Source organism: Apteryx mantelli, chromosome 3 (assembly GCF_036417845.1).
Source record: "Apteryx mantelli isolate bAptMan1 chromosome 3, bAptMan1.hap1, whole genome shotgun sequence".
Taxonomy (NCBI): Eukaryota; Metazoa; Chordata; class Aves; order Apterygiformes; family Apterygidae; genus Apteryx; species Apteryx mantelli.
The window spans coordinates 85,278,251-85,299,710 of record NC_089980.1 but is presented as its reverse complement, the minus strand read 5'-3'; the positions used below and the strand labels follow the sequence as shown (position 1 = coordinate 85,299,710).

The 21,460-nt window shown below is 37.9% G+C and overlaps 1 protein-coding gene across 1 annotated transcript in view; it reads right to left on the bottom strand.

The window, feature by feature from the left end:
• HS3ST5 (heparan sulfate-glucosamine 3-sulfotransferase 5) overlaps window positions 1-5,628 on the bottom strand; it is an 83,149-nt gene extending 77,521 nt beyond the window's left edge. Inside the window, exon 1 of the mRNA XM_013948831.2 lies at window positions 5,616-5,628. The gene's annotated coding sequence lies outside the window, so the exon portion shown is untranslated. The remainder of the gene's footprint in view (window positions 1-5,615) is intronic.
• Window positions 5,629-21,460: the final 15,832 nt, after the last annotated feature.

Sequence of the window (21,460 nt, the reverse complement as noted above, 5' to 3'; positions counted from 1 at the left end):
ACCATGCTATAAATCACTAGATTAAATCATTTTGATATTATGAAGGAAAAAAAGAAAAAGTCCAAACCTCAAACCAGAAGAATGTTTTAGAAATAGAGTTATTACAAAAATTCTTCTTAAATTTATATTTTTATCTACTTTGAATAAAAATATCAAGAAGACAAAGGTAAACGAAAAAGAAATTCAAAGCTTCTGGAAGACAAGTTTCTTTTTGGAAATTATGACAGTAGAAGGCAGTAGAAAAGATGGGAATTCAGTTTGGTCTCATATATCTGGCATAGCTTTTAACTACAGTATGACTACAGTGGCTCTGTAATAATTACATTGATGAATTCTGCTGTACTTCATACTATAGTCCCATAATTCCTTGCTGTTTCCTCAAGTGCCATACCCTTTATATTTCTCTTAATACCTCTCAATAACAGCCTGCTAAAAGGCTTTTACATAACTTATGCAATCCTTTTTTTTTTGGAAATTAATCACCTATAAAACTGTATATTCTCTGGATACCATGAGATGAGGATTGCCCCCATTTTGCATAAATTGCTTTTTTGTTATTATTACAAGGCTTATAGGCTCAGCTCCTTGTTAACATGGCTCACAATAAAATTGAGTTTGTTCAGGTCACACTAGAGATTAACACTTGCCCAAAGATATTTCTGCATTTATTGCCTTTTATCCCCGAGAAATCCTCCTCACCCAGCAGTAACATTGCTAAACTTGCGTCCTGTTGACCTGGGTTTGAGATCTGGGGGCACTGGGAAAATACTTCCTTCTCTTGGTTTTGCGGGGTTGGGGGGCAACTTTCCCTTTTTCTTTTGCCCCTGTGATGCAGTCCCCCCCACACAGAAGAAAAGTACTGAACATCGTCTGAAATAAGGATGAGTGTAGACATTCCTGCACATCCAACCATATACAAAAGCATGTTTCGTAATCTTTTTTTTTTTTTTTGTCTCTAACTGAACAAGCAGGACTATAATTCTTGCAGAAACCAGGACTTCTTGTTTTCTTTTACATTACAGGGTTTTCTAATCACTATCCCAGTTTAAGCAACAATCCTTCAATTCAGCAACAATTCAGTAGTGCTTAAAATCTGGTCTATCTTTTTCTCCAACTTTCCCTTCATTTACAACATGCAGCATATTAAAAAATTATAAATTCCTAATCTGAGATACATAATACCAAAATTCCCTTTTCTCACTCTCCACGTGGGGTAAACCCTAATCTTTTTCTGAACCAATATGTACTACAAGAAGAAAGTACAGTCAAGTGAGAAAAAAAAAAAATCCTTGCTCAAATAAGCAAGATATGTATATTCATATGTTCACAAAGAAATTCAGCAATGTTTTTAAAATGAGAGAGTTCTGAAGGTATTCCAGTTTTCTTCTGGCACTACCAGTAGGGGATATTTGAAATTGCAGTTTCTTCGTCACAGATGCAGAGTCATGATTAAGCAGTATACACACAAATAAGCAAACGAATGGGTCTTATTTCTTTCACTGTATTACTACCAGATCATGGCAATATAAACAATTATAACATCCAGTGATGATGTAAGGCAAATTTCCAGAAAATAATTCAGCCATGCATTTTACTACATTAGCAGCTTAACTAGTATTGAGAAAATGTGTTTTGTTAACTGGAATCAGCATGTGATATATAGCTTGATAGTAATCATATCAATTTCCTAATCAGCACTACTTAGAGTTGACAGAATAATGATAAGCAATGCAGAGAACAGGGCACACACTGAAAAGCACTCTGTAATATTGAGAAAGAAAGCACTCTATGCTAGAATGAAGGGGGGAAAAAAAAGCAGACAAGTTTTTCAATCCATCCTTTCACTCACACATTGCAAGTGTAAAAAGGATATCCAAGCATCATTTGCCACATGCTAAAAAGGTCAACTTTTTTAAAAATATCATTTTTTGTCACACTCAAGAATTTTACAAGTATAAGAGAGAAAAAGCTGGAATCGGACGGCAGTACATAACAGATGGGCTGAATTTCACTTTGTACCTCTAATAGGAATGACAGTTTTCTTAAACTAGTAGTAGCCATAATGAAGTTCTTTACAAATACCAATAAATGTATCCTTACAATGCCCATGCGAGATGAGAGGGTATTGCTAGTATTACTACAAGACAGGGAACTGACCTATATAGGTTAAAGATAAATCATCAGAAGCATCAGCTAGTTAGAAAATCAATTTGGGAAGCCTGCAACCTCACGCTGTTACGCGCTTCATATGTTCAGAGAAGAGTATACCCATTAATTTCAGCTGCAGCGGGAGTTGTTCAACATTTCTGTCTGTCAGTCAGGCCCCAAGTGTTTCCTTTTGGTTATCCAGATGGAGTGAATTGCAAATAAAACATTTAGTGATCAGCTGTGAAAACTTAGATTTTTGTCACCTGCCCACCGTCACTAGGAAGCCTATGGCACAGAGGCAGGGAGAAATCCAAGGTAGAGGCAGGTATCTTCCTGTGGATAGAGTTTGGGCAATTTAAGAAGTTGTCATCCCCTGCTGTTACTACATCAACAGCTAAACCATTTTATTGCCCTCATAAAAACTTCTAGTCTGCTTCAGCACAAAGTCAGCTGGCTTAAACTATCAGCAGTTAATGTAACTCAGTTGTGGAGGCAGACACCTCCAGCGAAAGGGTAGTAATGAACAGCTGGTGGGTAGTAACTTCTAAAACTGCTATACCTACTTTTGAAGCCTCAGGTGCTTTATTTTTTTCTTCCTGCATTTTCCTGCCTTAGCCATCATATAAATTCCATTTTCGCTGTATATGAGATGGGCATCCTACAGAGATCAGCATATTTTTTCTGTGCATTGCTGTTTTGTTCTCAGTGCATAATCCCTCCTGTGCAGTGAAGGAATCAGAGATCTGAAAAAAAACAGTATGTAATCATGAGCTAAAGACTATGCTACACTGTATACACACAAGGGGATCAAATTAGTGTTACATTAGGTCACCCTTGTCCCTGAGCGCTTAATTTGGCTGCACTTCAAAACAAAAAATACCATTTCTCCATGCACTCTGCCTTTTTTTTTTTTTTTTTTTTTTTTCCAGAGAGCATGTCATTGTGTTTCCCGCTTTACGGGGGAGCACCCTGAGCAGTCCTGGAGTGCACAGCAGCCCCTCTGGGTCATGGCAGCCGAGGAGCACCCAGACCAGCTCTCCAAGGGGACGTAGACCCAATAGAGCACAAGTCTTTTCTCCTTGCCCTAAGAGTGTAACTGAAACCAGACTGTGCACCACTTTGTGGAGGTCCCACTAGGGGAAGAGGAAACTAACACCTCACCAGGGAAATGAGCTATTTAACTACAAAGAAATCCTGGACCTGAGAAATCATGGAGTTAGTTCTCGCTGCTGTTAAAGACTGATTTTCCTGACCATTTTTAAAGCCCACCCTTTTCACTCCCCTATTCCTGCCCATTATCCCCTGGATTTTATTCCTTGTTAAAGCTGGTTTGTCTGCTCCCACAGCATTCATCTCTGTCCAAAATGATTCCTCACAATCTGTAGTAAATACTAGAAGGAAGAAAACCCTGTAAGCAGATGCCCATTCTGTGTATGTTTTCATATGATATCATGGTTCTTTTGTGTCTGGAAACTTGAAAAATCTACGTTAATAACACATCTGTAGGGTTACAGAAGTACACCTGAAAGTGCCAATTCACTTTCACACACTATGCTGGAAAAACAAAAGGTCAGAGGCAATAAAATGAGGAAGACTGAAATGTTGTTTTCAGTTAAGTCTGCCCTTGTTGTTTCAAAAGGCTAAAATTATTATTATTCCCGCACACAGCAGCCCTGTGGATTTGTTTGTGTTTTGAATTGTGAGCTTCCTATTTATAGCTTTTCCAGAGTTTTGTCATTTGCCTTGCTTGCAGAAGCTGCCTGTGAAAGCTGGAACATGCTTCCTCTGTGGAGCAATTGCAAGAGTAGCTTAATATCATGAACACAATCCCACAACACATCTGGCAGTGCACTACACTGCATAAGTTTGTTACTTCTTTGTATAGGGGATGCCCTGAGGAAATCATCATAAAAGTACCAAGAGATGACACCTGGAAAAACAAACAAACAAAAAAACAAAAATGAAAACTTCTCCCCAACCCCACCTTCTAGTGAAACTAGGACAACTGAGAAACACACTGAATGGAAGCAAAAGTTTTCTACATAATGGGTGATTCCAGCAGGTGGGGAATTAAGAAAACCATCAAGTATCATGAGACTTAAGATAACACTGTGGGTTGGCCAAAACGAGCAATGGAGGAATGGGAATGACTCACGTGCTTCACAAGCCCTGTTCTCTGTTAGCACTATACTTACGCACACTGAATTTATCTTATGCATTCTTTGTTATTTTCATTCATTCTATGCTGCAGGCTGTAAACACATTTGTTATGAAAAGAATAAAATTACACAAACTCGGTGTGATGCCCCTGAAATCTTGCTACAAGACTATTCATCACCTTCACTTTCTCATCACAAAGGCAGTGCACCATTTGTTATTATTAGATAATACAAGAGAGAGGGAAACAGAAAAAAAAAAGAAAGACATAACACAGAATGAGGTTGGGAAAATGGACAAAAGAAAGAAGAAACATGGTGGTGGGGCTGGAGGACAAAGAAATGAGGGAAGAGACACAGACACAGCAGAGTGATGAGACTCAATTCAATAACAAGCTTCCTTTTTTTTAAGATATATTTTCTCCTGCCTCACTACTTTTTCTATTGTAATAAGGTTAGGCTTTTGAGTAGTTTTGAATAGTGTGGTGGTGGTGGTGATTAACAGAACAGTCTCATGAGTACTTTTAGGCAAATAGTCTTCAGAAGTTCCTGAGTCCATTTTGTCAATTCAATGGGAATTTTAATTGACTATTAAGATACAGCAATACACAGTAAAGTCATTACTACACTGCTGCAGAAATACAAGCAAATATGCAGTCCACAGAAAAGGCAATTCTCTTCTGTGGGTTTATCAGAACTGCTGCAACGGCATAAATACCCTGACGAAGCAGTAATAGAGGATATAGAAGAGCTTTTCAAATATACTTTCCAAATATGCTATTCCCCCAAACATAAACAACACACAGACAAAGTCCAACAATTAAAATATTAATTGTACATGGGCTGGACAGTTTCTGCCTCCTATTGCTGTATATATATAATAGTTCATATTTTGCTGCATGATGTGAGCTGATGGTCTGCCTTCCATGGGTTGCACACACATATAACAAAGGGTAAAAATTGCATTATTAAGCAAAATTGCCATATGATGACATTCAGTCCCTTTGAGCATATTTGTTCCCTTTCTTATTTCCAGAACAAATGTCCAGTAATTGCAGAGACATAAGAAACAAGGCTTCTAGCGCTCTCAAATCTACAAGCTCACAGGGTGGGCTGAACCCTAATTTTGCTAGAACTCTGTCTCAGTTGACAGTTCCTTCAGTAATAAATTCCTCTGAACACCATCACAGGGAGGAATATGCCACGAGCAAGCTTTCTCACACACACAACACAGAGAAATACAACAGCGTGTCAGGTGTCTTATCAACATTGTATCAAAATCAGCTTGTGGCTAAGGTCAGTAAAGCTTACCATGATTCTGCCGTCTTCAGTGAAGGATTTATACCACAGTCTAATCCACAATAAGTTGTAAATACAGAACCTGCATTTTACAGAAATGATGAATTTTGCAGGAAAGAGTATATCACAAAAGCACATTAACCACCTGAAATTCTATTTCTAGAATATGCATAAACAAAACAGCATTTCCTCATGCTACATTTGTACTGAAGTAGCAAATAAGCAGGAGCCCTTCCGTTTAATTGCGAGTTTGCTCATTAGACAGCAAACATTTGAGAAGAAAGCATGGCAGACTCTGTTGATGAGCAGCACAGAGACCATACATAGACCAAAAGCAGGATGAATATTGCACACCGCTCTTCGTCTCAAAGGGCTTTATTAAAAACAAAAGCATATAAAGTAGCTCCTGGACTGGATGATGTTTAATTGTGTCCTCTTGGGAAGACCGTACAAGGCAGACTTGCTTGCTTCCTTTGTAGTCTAGAGGGATCTAACAAGCTCTCAACAGATTCCCTTTGGACTAAGAAGCTACTGCTGAGTTGCTGGACTCTAGCTAAGACTTAGTGTCAAATTATGTTTAGCTGGCTCTGGATCAAGTGCAATTTTGTTGACATCTTTTTCACACTAAATGAAATAACTTTTTAAAAAAATATAAAGGGTTCAGTGCAACAACTTCTTCTAGATCTACATTCTCATTAGTATAAGTCTCTGAGCATGCACAAACAGCAGCCTAATGCTAGCAAATAGTGTCCTTTAAAACAACAATATCTTCAATGGGCTTGATTGCAGTGAGATTAGTGACCAGTCTGCATTACCTTCTGACTTTCGGGAAGTCAAGGTAACTGTTTCCTTTGGATTTGGTACAATTCAAGGATTCTTGAGCCAGAACCAAAGCAAGTACTTAGGCACAGCACTGCAGTGCTGATCCCTTATAGCTCTTAGTTGTCTACAGCCTCTGTTCTGCAGGCAACGTATAGGCAAGGCGTGAGAAGAACTGGGAAGAAGAAAATCCACAGTAAGTTTGGTAGTTAAGTAGTACATGAAAAACCCCAGGCAATCAACCAACCAACCAAAAACAACAAAAAAAAAAACCCACATGGGACCAGCCAAGTTAAACAATAGGAAGATCAACAGAAAGGATGTGGCTTAAACTTTGATGCTGCCTCAGTGCAAATCCAGAACTTATCCTGGGTTAGCAGAACGTCTCCCTTGTTTTGGAATTTGTAGACCAACATCTACAACAAGATCAGCTATTTATCAAGAGGACCAGAGGAAAAAGAGCAGAGCCCTCCTCTATCATCCCTGGTTTATTTCATGGCTTTATAGTTAGTGCCAGAGGGAAAACAAAACAAAACAAAACAAAAACTTGCACCAGACAAGCATGAGAATTTCCCTAATGATTAGGCACCCACTTGGAAAGAGGCAAACCAGGCTCCACTGACTATTTGGTAGAAAACGGGAGAAAATGCTCCAACAGGAGGGCCTGGCATTCTTGGGTTTACGCTGTCAAAATCTTTTATGCCAAGAGGTCTCAGAGTTATAGCCTGTAAACAGCATGATGCTACTGAAACCAGTGGAGCTCCACTCGCAAACACCAGCTGAAGATCTGTCCCTCCAAATATTTATGTTCATTGTGATATGGTAATGATACAGCACATTGCTCTACCATTCCATTGCCTTAGATTGATCTGTCAGATGTTGGGAAATACGATGAAGGAAGCAAGATTAAAGGGAAAGGAAAAGCTCAAAATGAGTTTACATAAAATATTCATAACTGGTAGTAATTGCAAACAGAAAATAGGAAATAAAAAATCCCTATTAGTAGAAGTGATTATGAAGTGTCCAAACTATCTATGTGCAGCTCCCCCTGAGGAATTTTTTTGCATAGATTTTTGTTGCTAGAGTTTGAAAGTGAGCCAGTCTTTTTGGCCTATATCCTCAGTCAGATTTTGCTACTTTATTTACCTGTTATATAACCTTAGACTAGTGTTATAAATTACTAGTAAAAGAATCATCTCTATGCCTTATTTCTACTCTCCACTGAAAACTCTGTCTACAGTGGAAGCAAGATGGCATCTCAACTGTGGAAAACTCCTAAACTGTAGTATCTATTTCTTCAGATGTTAAATATGTTTCTTTTGTGCATTTGTAAATTGAACTGACATCTAGAAATTGGTATCATCCTTATAGAATTAGGTTTTCTATATTATTTATGCTTATTATTATAAATCAAGCAATCCTGATTGGCCTTTGTTAAGTCTGCTAACTAAAATCTTTTTAGAAAGCACATGTTTAAAAGGTTGCTTTTCAAATATAAGATGACAGAAAACTAACAACTTTAAAGACTTCTTACACATGTAAAAATTATATCCATTTCATGTAAAAAGTGATGAATATGTTGATTTTCTGGGAATTATCATTTTTTTCGACTACACAAAATCACATTTATTCCATCATGTCTATGTGTCTGTGGTGTAAATGCTAGTGTTGCTTAACCAGCGTTAAATACCAGCTCACACAGAAGAATGAGAAAATATGTCCAAGAATATTCTTACAGGCTAACATATGCAGAAGAACTACTGGATTTGAATCACATCCATTACAGAAGACAAGGTGTTCAGTCAGATCAAGTGTGAAGAAGTTCGTTGAACTCTAGTACTAGTTTTCTGAGCCATATTAGTCCTGTTAAATTGTAGAAGACTGCAGCTAAATCCCCCTGTTATTCCTTTCAATCATTTTAATGTTCCCATAAAGAAGCTTCCCCTTCTAATATCAAACATCAGTTTACAGAAAAAGACATGAATTATACTTCCATGATGAACTTGTCAGTTTTTGCCATCTGAGCGCTCCACTCAGCTTTGGAGACCACAGTAGCCTTGTTAGGTTTCTAAGGCGCCCTAATTGCATACATTTGAGAGTGCAGAATGCTTTAATTTAAGCCAGCACACAATCAGATGCTGTGCTTTCACAAATATTCAGAAACATCATCTGCCAGGATCAAGAGTAATTGAACTGATATCTACTGGGTTTTATCTACAGCTTTGCTGAATAATTTTTCCTTTTCTTTAGAAGGCTTTAACACAAAGAGAGAACATGCCTAGAGTCCCACAGAGGTGTTTTGACATTAGGCTTAATAAAGCATGAAGAACTCATTAATAAATAATGTTCTGCTAGGTTAACAAATAAAGCTGAATTCATTGGAAAAATTCAAAAGTAAATCACATCATGAATGCGGCCAAGCTGCTTGTTAAAATGATTGCAATGGTCCCATTTCTTGGGTATTTTGGCTCAGCCCAACACAACACTGCACAAACATTGCAGCATAAATGCATGCACTTTCAGTTACAATGTTACCTGTCAATTTTTATTTGCACTCTGTGAGCTTGAAGTGTTTGTAAACAAGTATTCATGATGCTGACAAAGAGATATTTATATATGGTTAAGCTTTGCTGAGAGAGCATGGCTGTCTGGAGTTTCAGAGGAAAAGACCTTCCATACTCACCTAGTTATGCCTCGTTCCATTTCTGCATGAAAGCTACAGGCTTGATACATTTTACTGCAGACACATTTGAGTTACAGTATTCAGGGATGTGTCAATATTTCCATATGTCCTTATTTTCCAAGGTTAAACATCCTGGTAAGTTTTGAATCAAGGTCTGAAGAGGACTACTAGCTGCCTGAAGTCAAGGACAGAACTCTATTGACTTCAGTGGCAACAGGATTTCATGTGGGAAATGGAGGAAGGTTGTGGCAACATTGGGGTCTGAATTCACCCTCCATCATGATGCCTTCTTAGTTAAGTGCCTAAGTTGGGAGCTGAAGTCACCTTAAACTCCCCCTATAATCAATGCCAAGAGATGAAAGCTTCCAGAATGTGATTCAAATCTGGCTGCTGATTACAGAATCAGCTTAAAATGAGCAAGTTCTTAATTTAGCGATTTCTGTTACATACTTATGCTTGTAGGCAGGCAAACTCAGTCCCTCCAGTGAGGCCAAGGAACAGATTGTACAGTTCATGTTTGGACCCACGAGGTCTACACAGTTGGTCAGAAAATATATGCATATACATATATATATATATGTATAGGAAAAGTTTCCATATTTTATTTTTAGCTTATATTTGAGTTATAGTCATATTCTAAATAAAGTAGTCATGATCTTCAAAAACAGGGACAAAGAATCCAAATTCAGGTGCCCAAAACTCCATCACAGTTTCTGCAAGCATGGAAATTCTACATTCCTCTATGTTAGTTCACTGTCAGTTGTAAGTAATTCAACTATTCTGGAATGACTGCTGATAAAAAAAAAAGTATTCCATGCCATATTTTTACTTACAAAAAAACCTTGCATATTTTAGAGTGCTTATAAAAATGAGATTATTTTTCACACCCAGCTGAGCTGCCAGGTTCCATGAGTTACCATGAGTACAAGGATCAGATGAAGCTATAAAATCTTCTAAAAATGACTTAAAAACTCTGATATACTTGTTGAAAGCAATAGCTATTTAGAAGGGGAAAATTCATCTTCTCCAGTGATATAAAAGTCCTCACTTCTTTCTTTTAAAGAGGACTAACAAAATAGACTTCAAATCCATGCCATTTTTAGGACAAGAAATGTGAGATAGGAAAAAACAAACAAACAAACAAACAAACAAACAAACTGAACCATTGCATCTGAGCCATAAATAGGGGTGATTTTCATATGACACTTTGAATTTTACAAAAAGGGATAAAAGTGGGAAAAAAATCAAGCTTTTTTTTTTAGATAAAAAAGAACAGCTACATATTTAAGCTGTTCAGGGCTCCGAAATGTTAAATAAGCATTTGTGATGTGGAACAGTGAGCAGAGGTGGATAAAGTGCATGGCCCATTTATTTTTCATATTATTCTTCCATCTACCAATGAACATCATTTCCACCCTAGGTAACTTTAGAATACAAATGCATGCACACAAGTTAGTGGAAACTGAAACAGTAAATTTTTTTGGTGAATATGCTTCCCATATGCTAAAAGAAAAAAACAAAACAAAACACAGGAATATTTTCAGAAGTCCTATAGCTCCATAGCGTCTCTTGACCCGGCATTGAGAAGCATCATTACTTCTGAAAATAAGGGACTTGTAAATTTTAGAATCCAGTCTCTGCTCCTTTTTTTTTTTTTTCCTAACAACTGTTAAATTTTAAGTGTAAAAATAATCCAAAGAGAAACCACCAAAACCTAGATGAATCTATTGACTCAAGAGGACATAACCATTAAAAGGCAAAACAATCAGTAAATAAAAATCCAGAAATAATATGAGCAGCAGGGATCAGAAACCATTTTTAATTTTTTTCACTGTTATGTGCTAACTATGCTTGGACAATCTATGGGCAGTCTTGACTGTCCATCTCCTTTTTGCTTGTTTACCTCAAATTCTTGGTAGCACAGTGGTCCAGCTTCAGCAGATTTTCCTCATAGCCTGTTTATTAGGACACTCACCAGGGAAGTAAAGCTCATAGCACTGAATGTCTCTGAATGACAAGGTGACCCCAGGCACCCACATGCAGCATATCTTTGCTGCAAACTAGGCAAAATTTGCACATGTTCTCAAATGAATAGCAATGGACTACTGTGCTTAATCTGAGAACGTTTCAGGGTCAGGTCAGTGCAGAACAGAGGATTTTGCGGTTACCTAGCTTGTGAGATCTGAACTGCCTTCGGAATAAGAAAGTTATTGGGATATTCAGCACAGCCAAAACAGCAATGCCATAAGGTTGTGTGATAACAGAATTTGAAATGACCAACTTTTTTTGATGTAAGCTAAGATACCTGTGGACCCTCAGCTGCTAAAGGGTAGCTTAAAGTTCTGGCTTTTGGGGGGGTTGGGTTTTTGTTTGTTAGTTTGTTTGTATTTTGTAGTTACCCTATTAGACTTCTATATCTAAATTCTGTTTGCACTATGCCTCAGTTCTCTACAAGCTTTTTAAGATCATGCCAATAATCCAGAAACATATATAAGGACAATAAAGTTTGCTCTCAAGGACATTGTTTTCATTCTAGAATAACTCAGTGTTACATGACATAAGACAGCAAAATTAGATTATAAAGTTCATTCCATTGTGTATATTTACATAGTTTTAGAAGTCTTCATCTACAAGCTGCTAAAGAAAAGCCAAAGTTTGTTTACAGAAAGCCTTATGCTTATGTGAGGGCACAGCTTTTACTTTGTCAAATATGCCATAATCACAGAATCACAGAATCGCTGAGGTTGGAAGGGACCTCTGGAGATCATCTAGTCCAACACCCCTGCTCAAGCAGGGTCACCTAGAGCACATTGCACAGGATTGTGTCCAGGCGCGTTTTGAATATTTCCAGAGAAGGAGACTCCACAACCTCTCTGGGCAACCTGTTCCAGGGCTCTGTCACCCTCACAGTGAAGAAGTTTTTCCTCATGTTCAGATGGAAGTGTCTGTGTTTCAGTTTGTGCCTGTTGCCTCGCGTCCTGTCACTCGGCACCACTGAAAAGAGTCTGGTCCCATCCTCTTGACGCCCTCCCTTCGGGGAGGGTGTCATTCCTTATAATGTATTCCCTATAATGGATATTCAAATAGCAAGATGTGTACCTTATCATGTGATGGAATGACACAATACACAGAAATAAAAGGAATTACTTTATAGAAAGAAGATATTGCTACCTCATTGCCATGTAAATTCATCCACAAGGAGAAAAAAAACCCCAAAACACAGAATGATGTTTGTGCCACTGTATGAAAGTCAGCTAGAATAATCAGTCAAAAATGGTGAGAAAGAGAAAGCTATTCTGATATTTTTCCTCTTACATTATTAATTTCAAAGAAACTTGCAATTAAATGTAAAAAGTTGTCAGATATTTCTGCTATATTTGAAATATTAAAAATAGTATTTGATACAGTGTTCAATCGCTGTTAAAGCAGGAGATTACTTTGTTAGGCTCATTAAGATCTTATTTTTCTTGATCTCAATCAAGATATCAAGATAATAATAAATGGGGGAAAATGTCACCTCATATCAGAACAGTGAGAAAGAACTCAGTAAGCATTTGGTGTTTTATACTAAACACATTTTGCTGCTGAGTTTGTAATCCTTTTTAGGGAAGAAGGGAGGATTTAGACTTTAAAGTAACACTTAAAAATGTAGAAAACCAACCAACCAAATCAAGAAACAAAATATTTCCCCTAGCAACCCAGTATTTTAAAGATATTCCCAAGATCTAAGAATTATCTCAAAGAGACAGGAGTTCCTGTGACTGTCCTGGCAGATTGAAGAAAGCCATTTCGCACTGCACTGACTCAAGAGTAAAAGGGGGACGTTCACACCCCATCTTCTGTTTTTTTAAGGACTCCAGGAGGCAGAGGCCTATGAGTATAGCCTTCTGGAGTTTGCTGCCCTCAGCTTTGCAGAGCAGCTGGCTCTGCAGGGATTCCCAGTGGCAACAGAGCCTTTGGGGCCAGGAAGGAACAAGGCTGAGAAGAGTGGACCCCAAAGTGGATCTATCAGCCATCCTTTCCTAAGAGGAGCTGGGTTACATGAATGGTCAAGAAAAAGAAATTCCCAAATTTCTGGAAGTGTCCCATGTGCCCTTTTAGCTGGTCAAACTGCAGTCAGAATTTAAGACTGTACCCTTAGGATTCAGGTACTGAAACCAGAGAAATTCTGCGTTGTTTTCATGCCTTCTCTAACAACATCTGTCTTTTAAGTACCCCTCCAGGAATATATACACAATTTAGAAAAACAAATGCTTTATTCATGATAGCAATAAGTATAGCACAGTTGCATGCATACCAATTGAATAGTAGTTTTGCATTTTTAATTTTATTTCCACCAATAACTACATGTTCCTACAAGTGCACTTGTGCAAAAATGTGCACTGAGTTTGCTACACAGCTTCTAATGGAGATTATTTTAAACAATTTGCATAATGTGAATGAAGGTGAGATAAGCAGTACTTCTGGTGAGCCAGTGAAAAAGCTACATGGAAGGAATAATCAGGAACAATTTGTTCTAGGAATGTATTTTCATTGTGAGGCTCAAAGATTAACCTATAGCTTTAGCACTCTAGTTCATATATACAAAATATATATGGGAAATATATATATTGATTCTATTACTTTCTCAAAATGTCTTCACTTATGAGATAAACATTCTTCTGAAAAGTCTCTACCAAAAATCAAAAACATGCAGTCATCGGTTTAAAAAAAAAAAAAAGCTAATCATTTTATTCTTGCTCACTCCCAAGTATGTGCATGAAGAAATACAAGAAAAATATTTAGAGGAATGTGTCTTACTTGGTCACATCATGATTTACTTCAGGAGGCTTATTTGAAGCTTTCATGTATATTTTCACTTCTACCAACCAGTTTTCATTTCAATAGGCTATCGCTGTAGTATCCTGGCACTTCATAAATGAGTGATATTTGTAAGGTGAGACCTCCTGGTGTTTAAGTCACTTGTTTTTCACCTTCCTCCTACCAAGTAGAGAAGGCTTAATTTTGGAAAAGATATAGAACTTCAATAAGCTAAGTTCTTTGTTGAAAGGAGACTTTGCAGTGTGTAGAGAGGCTCGCTACATAACCAGAAGAGAGGCATTAACCCCTTCTCTCTGAAGCCCTCTTTGCTCAGAAGGTTTTAGTCTGTTTCCTCTAGAACCTGACCATGTGTGGAAAATGAAAACATAATCATGAATATCCAGAGATCCAAAATCATTGATACCTTTGAGAACAAGACTAGTGCTCTCTATCAAAAATCCAGACAGACTGGGAGCCTCTGAGATGCTGTAGTTAGGAACAATGTTCTCTTATTATGAAGACTGGAACAGCCCTGGATACAATGAGTTAGATCAACCCCTTGTAAAATGTGGACAGATCACTGAGGCTAGGCCTTCATCTGGGAAGGATGGAAGAATTTTCTACAAAACCACAGGTGACTGTTTTTTTCACTGCCTCATTTTCTAAGCTTAGTAAAAAGCTAAGAAAGATTGAAAAAAAAACCCAAAAAAACACCCTACATTGCAGCTGTTTTTAATTGGAGTGGGAAGAGTTCTCAGTTCATTCTCAGAGGCCGCAGCTCAGTAACATGCTTATCCACGTCTTTTTCCAAGGATGTGAATAGTCTCATTGCGAACTAATGCTCAAAGGCACACGCCTAGAAATCTTGCTAAACTAACTATCTGGATCATTTCTCTCTTTCAACCAGTATTGTCTGGATCTCACCCAAGTTCAATCTGAGCCAGATGCTCTTCTCCAGGAGCCACTCTCCTCTATGCAGTGCAACATCTTTGTGATGGCTCTGGCTGCATCTGTGGAAAATGAGATATACACTTGGGTGTCATCTGCAAAGCCTGAAGCAGCTTAGTCTCTTTCTGAGCAGTCTCCTGAAAGTATTGAAAATGGTTGGGGGGGAAGGATTTATAGCGTTGTGGTAGAACTGCAGGTGCTGGATAATGGAGAAGTACAGTTTTACCCCTGCTGTTTTTTGGGTCCTGTTGGAGTCAGGTTTTGTGTCTGCAAGATATACGTGATTGGGGTATATTCACTTGGCACTTACATGAAGAAAAAAAAAGATAAGTAATTCCTTGTCAAAGGCTAGAATTATTAAAAAAAAGAGCCCGTGGGGCTATGCAAAACTTATTAAGGAATGTTAAGGGAAGGGGACCTGTGAGGAACAAGGTGGTGGTGGGGAATAGAGAGGAGGGGGTATAAAAGGAAATGGTTGAGTGTGAGCAGTAGCCAGTCAGTTCACCTGTCTGATCAAGGCCTGTGGCTGATCACTGCAGTCTATCCTATCTTCTTATTATATCCTTTCTTAACTATGTTTCCATGCAATCTCACTCTCTACCCCGTGTGTGAGCGCTGTAAGGTCTAGGCGCCAGCAACTGGAGAGACACGAGTGAGTCAGCCTGGGTCAGCAACTGGTGTCAGCCCATGGGTGTCTGTGGCAGTCTGTGCAGCTGTCCATGTCCATGTCCATGTCCATGTCCTCTGTGTGTATGTGTGTGTGTGTGTGTGTCTGTGATACACGCTCAGCCTCACTACCAGTTGAACCTGCAAACGGGAGAGCAACATCTGTGTCCATTGCCCTAGGACGCAGAGGTCCCCAGACACACCGGGTTGGGCTCCAGCAGCCGGGCAGGATGAACCCCGAGCCCACTGGAGGCGGCGGCCTTTCTAACATCCCCTCACAAATACAACCAGAGGAAGCTGAGTTGATGATACTAGCAATGGGAAATGTGGTGCACCATATAAAACTGTCTGGATACAGCAGACAGAATGATGAATATTTTTTCTTATTCCAATGTATTTCGACTACCATGTATTTTACATTTAATTTTACTGTTCAGGAGACATTACTGAAAGAAGAACAGCTTTACCTGATAATTTTCTTGTTTGGCAGAGCTGATACATTAAAAAGGTTAATGTACTAAATTTACATTTTTCTAGACTGATAATTTCTTATTCCACTCTCTCCTCCCTTATTCTTAACATCTTTAAAAAGAAATGATATAAAATAGAACTTCTTTTGACAGTTTGAGTCAGAAAACCACACTTTCCCTACCGATTTTCACGCTCTACAAGCTTTGCCATCATAAACCACTTTGCATGTATTAAGAAGCAGTATTATATTAGATGAGGCAGTTTAGGTGTACCCCATTTCACTTGGTGAAACTAAGCAGCTTTGCATTATAACTAAGTCGAGCTAATGAGAATATGCTTGAAGCGCATGTTACCTGGAACTCAACTTAGCTAGTCATTCAATACTGTAGCCTATGAGTTTGCAAAACAGTGGCAGGAATCCTGCTGCGAGGTAGATAGATAGGAAAATTATTATAATCTGCATTCCTAAATTGAATGAGTATTTTGCTCAGCAGAGGCCTCTTGACTGCAAATAGTCTGAAATTACATCCTGCTGTTTAAAATATATATATATATATTTTAACTGAGTAAAATGTCCAAATTTCTTCAAATACCTTTGAAATCATGTGTGAGCAAAATCACTGAGAAAGTGAATGTTGTTTATCCTTCACTTTCTATGGTAATAACTGTTTGGTATTCAAATTTTGGATAGAAGGGACAAAGTGCCCAGAATTTATGGTTTTATACCTTGATCTTAATTGTTTAATTATCAGCTTGATAAAGCTTATCATCTTATCTCCTTGTTATTTCTTTTTCACTGAAACAAATTTTATGTTTACAAGTGTCTTATTTTGTACAGAAAGAAACTGATATGAATACATAATCTGAATCAGCTGACAGGTATGATGGCAAACACACTTGTAAAACAAAACATGTACGGAAAGTATATGGGAAAGACTATGTGAATATGGGCATAAGACCATGAACTAGCAAGTAGACATAGGGAATAAACTTCCCCCACACAACTTGCTAATTCTTTAGCTCAACTGAAAACTAGAAGAGGTAACAAAGAAGAAAAAATAAGGCCAGCGATAAGTCTCAGAGGTAACTGTAGTTGACTGAACAATTGTGTTTTACAATGTAAAAGCAACAAATACTTCAGGATGGTTTGCACTGTGTCCTGCCTGAATGCCCGAAACAAGAAAGTGGAGGTTTGGAGGGTTTAGCTTAATCTCCTCAAATTCTCTGTCCTTTAAGTAGCAGCCTATGAAAAGGCAAAAGATAAAGGAGGGCAGTGGGACAACTTGTAGGGACAGCAGTACTCCACAGCCAGAGTCAGCAAAGGCTCTGCCTTTGCGAAAGGGGGCCACATGCACGCTTTTAAGTTAAACAGTCCGGGGCTCCTCCTCTTTCTGGGAGTGCCGGTGACCCGGCACAAGCTGCATGCTGCTGAAGTCTTTCCAGCTCGAAACGAAGTGGCCGGGCTCTTAGTTGCCCCCCAGAAAGTATCCCCAGCCCTTGCTGTACCTTTAACTGTACCTCGGCATTGCATGGAACCATGACAATGGGGCAAAACTATGCCAGGGAACACGTGAACAAATCCTAACACAGATGAGCAAGAGTCAGGGCTCAAACCCACATCCAAGCCCTATTTAACTACTACAAATATACAGATACAGCTTTAGGTTTGCTGATGAGGCATAGTGGTGTAGAGGATGATGAGGTTAGCTGAGTTTGAAACATGGTTCTCAGCAGAGAGCCAGCAAGGTAGGCAAGGGTGATGACAAGGGCAGAGTTATATCTTACACACAACCCTTTCTTCATAAATTAAGATGCTTTATGTTGAGTCGCAAGTCTGTTCCCACATAGGATTAGGATTCACAACTCTGACCTACATCGGAATTGATGGATATATCTCTTCTGTTTTTTCTCCTCACAAAATATAATTGACTGAAAACTTCCCTTTTTTCCCCCCACATTAGGTCAATCAGCCAAGATAATGGGAGGGCAGAATTCACCATTAAGGGGACTCTTCTCCCAACCTCCAGGAGGCCATTGTAACCTCCCGGACATAGTCCATATGCTGTAGGCTTAGCAAAAAATCTCCAGGACTGATTTTAAATCTGTGGTTATGCTAAGCATTCCCATATCATAAACCATCAAATCTTTTATTTTTCCTTCTTCATCAAAGCACAAAGTTTATTTTCACTTAATAGGCTAGGTAATTATTTCAGTATAATCACAACTTATTCATTTATATCAAGCTTATTTCTTACTTTTAGGACCTAAGCTTCTGGCAGGCCTCATGGATAAACCTAACCTCACTTTCATTTCTGCAAAAGGGAAAAGTTAGTCACAGCATTCATCATGGACTAATTAGACAGGTGAAACTACTGAATTTGCAGCCATTCAGAGAATTTAGCTCATTTGTTCTGGTTTGTACTGTTTAAATAGACATATCTGTTACCTACCAAAAAAAAGTTAATTCTCCAGTCTGTCAAATAAAATTAATAATGTTTTAAGTAGCAAGACCTACAGAATCCATGAAGAATATACCTTTTTTTTTGCATAATTTGCCATCTAAAGTTATATATTGGTATTAATGAATGTGTCCTTTTATAATGAATGTGTACTTTAGTAGCAATACTGTAAGCAAAAAGAGAGATATTTAGGATCTTTTATCATTACCTCATCCTAATATAGCAAGACTGTCAATAGTTGTATTGAGTTCTAAGAACCTGTAATCCTGTAGAGTATATATTTAACAGCCAACATGAACAAAGTCTACGCAAATCCCCCAAATAGGAATACATACATACATACATACATACATATATGCTTGCAGTAGAGCACAGTGGAGTTCATTACACTTAGTCACTACGAGAAGACCTGCCTTTGGTCATTTGACTGACATGTTTTAAAGCATACTCTCAAATATATATGTGGCATCAATCACCATTTTATCAGCCTGGGGTTATGTGCAAGCAACAGAATTGAAACAAAGTCTGCACCGATTAAATGAAACAGTCTTAAAACTTCAGGCTTTTAAATAATACACTAACCTTTGTGTCCTTACGCACATCCAGAAAGGCCAGTACATCTACCTTTGATCAAGAACATTCAGGAAGAATAAAACTCATCTGTTCCAGTATTCAGTCCCAAGAAGTCTTCAGGGGTTACTAAAAAGGCCAGTGAAGCGGTAAAGTAACTCCAGATATGTAGATGGAAATATCAAACATTACTGAAATGATGTACACCTCGTTGAGTCTGCACAAAAAGAGAAGATGTTTGTTACATATTTGAAGAAGAAAAAAACGAAAGAAACCATTTCCGTGTTTACATCTGAAAAGAAATCTTGTGAAGTAGGGCCCAAGAGGTCACACTTGAAAGCTCAGGCTTTTGAAAATATTGTCCCAATACCTTGTAAACATTGGCAGCCTGGAATCTGGAGCACAGGTCAGGGAGAAAGGGGAAGGAAAGTTACAGAAAATGTGTTTCACAATAGCCTCAAACAAACCCCTTCCTAACAATAGAAAATTGTTAATTACACATTTTTAAATTGGCTGCAGGGAAAAAAAAAAGTTAGATCTTTACAGGCAAGAAAGAGTCTACTACACTTTCTGTTCTTACTCTGCTGCCTTTTTGCCTTGACATTGACCAGAGATTTATTTTATAGGCATTTTGTAAATCACTGAAAAAACTACCTTTACAATGCCAAACCCCTCTGGAGTAAATGTTACTAATGCTTGGTGAGGATTGTCTTTTTCCTGTTTTCTCTATAAACCATGCCTATTTATAATCTAACCATGCCCCCATATTGAAGAAATGGAACACAGATACAAACGTGAATGTGGCATTTAATTGTAACTCCTATATTACAATTTCTAGCTTTAGGCATGGAGAAAGATCTATTTTCTTTCAAAGTAAACCAAGCCCCAAGCATTTTGGAATACAACTAAGCTCTTAAAATCATCAATGCCAATGTAACCTGCCAAAAGACATTAACTCAGTAACAATTCCATCAGTCAGGAATCAGGAAAAAGAAAAAAAAAAAACCTTCTGAGTGCAGAAATAAAATTAAATCAAAAGGCTTCTGCAGAAACATTAGGAGATATGCACCTGCTTGAGTTCCTTTCAGTATGGACAGAACCTAACAAATGCAGATGTATTTGTACACTTTAAACTTTACATTTTGTTGTTGTGTGTTTGATGCACCAACAAAGAGATGTTGAAGTGTACAATGAAGAAACTGCAGAATCTGGTACAATCTAGGAAAATATGACCATCCTTTTTTGGCAATGAGAAGTCTTTATTAAAATAATTTCATCCACTTTACATAAAGTACTTGGCTCAATAGCAGTTTACTTCTGACTGCTGTTGCCTGTATGATAGATGATTTATAGAGCTGGATTATTCATTTTTCCATCAGAAACATTTATTTATTAATAATTTATCAGATAAATGGCTTCTGATTGAGCAACTTAAAAAAATGTAGGCAAATCAATGGCAAAGGACACCAAGCAATATTTTATAATCATATAATAATTCAAGCTTATGCATTAGACTGAACAGATGATGTTCCAAAAGCCCTCTTTCAGCAGCTCAGTTTTGTAGCCTAAGTGTTCAGCAAAAATAATAAAACATATTTCAACTATTGCTCTGTGAAATCCTGCTAATTTCATGAACAGAATCTTTGAAAACTAATAGGCTGGCTGCTGAAAAAAACATAGAATACAAAACTTCACTGCAAGTTAAGTGCACAAGTTCTCCCTAGAAATGGGCTTAACAGTTACATGAAGAAGAGAAATGAACTTGTCTCTCTGCTGTGTGAATGGGCCTCTGGAAATCAGAAGGGCCTGGTTCCTCTCACATCAGTGATACAGATAAAGACTGTAGGATTAGATCAAAACAGTATTTGCCATCACACATATGTGAGAAATGGACAATAAGGGAATGAAATGTGATAAGCCATTAAGAGGAAGCTCTTACAAACTCTTGCCTCATCACAAATAAGTCATGCTCTAAGTTAAAGAAGTTACGGCTAAACTGATCACAGGAAATAAAATGCATTTTAAGGGCTGTGCTCTGACAGTCTTCACTGCCCTTGATGCGTTAGAGAAGAGGAGGGGTGTTTGGAAATGCTGGACATATTTTAGGCATCTTGGTGGAAAACAGAATATATACATTTCCCCTCCTCCCTATCAGAGGGTAACATGAATTAAACAACTTAAAACTTTTCAAGGCAGCACACAAGCTCCTCAAGAATAATGTTGTTGGAAGTCATACTATTTTATGGATATTCTGTCATTGCATAATGGACTGGTTTCCCATCAGACTTAAGGATACTAGTCAATAATGTGTTGACAGTATCTAGACTTATTTATAAAATGGATACTGTTCAGTTTGAATGAACAAAAATTCTGCCAAGAATAGATTCTTTTCATACTTGGTAATAGATTCTTTTCATACTTGGTAATAGATTCTTTTCATA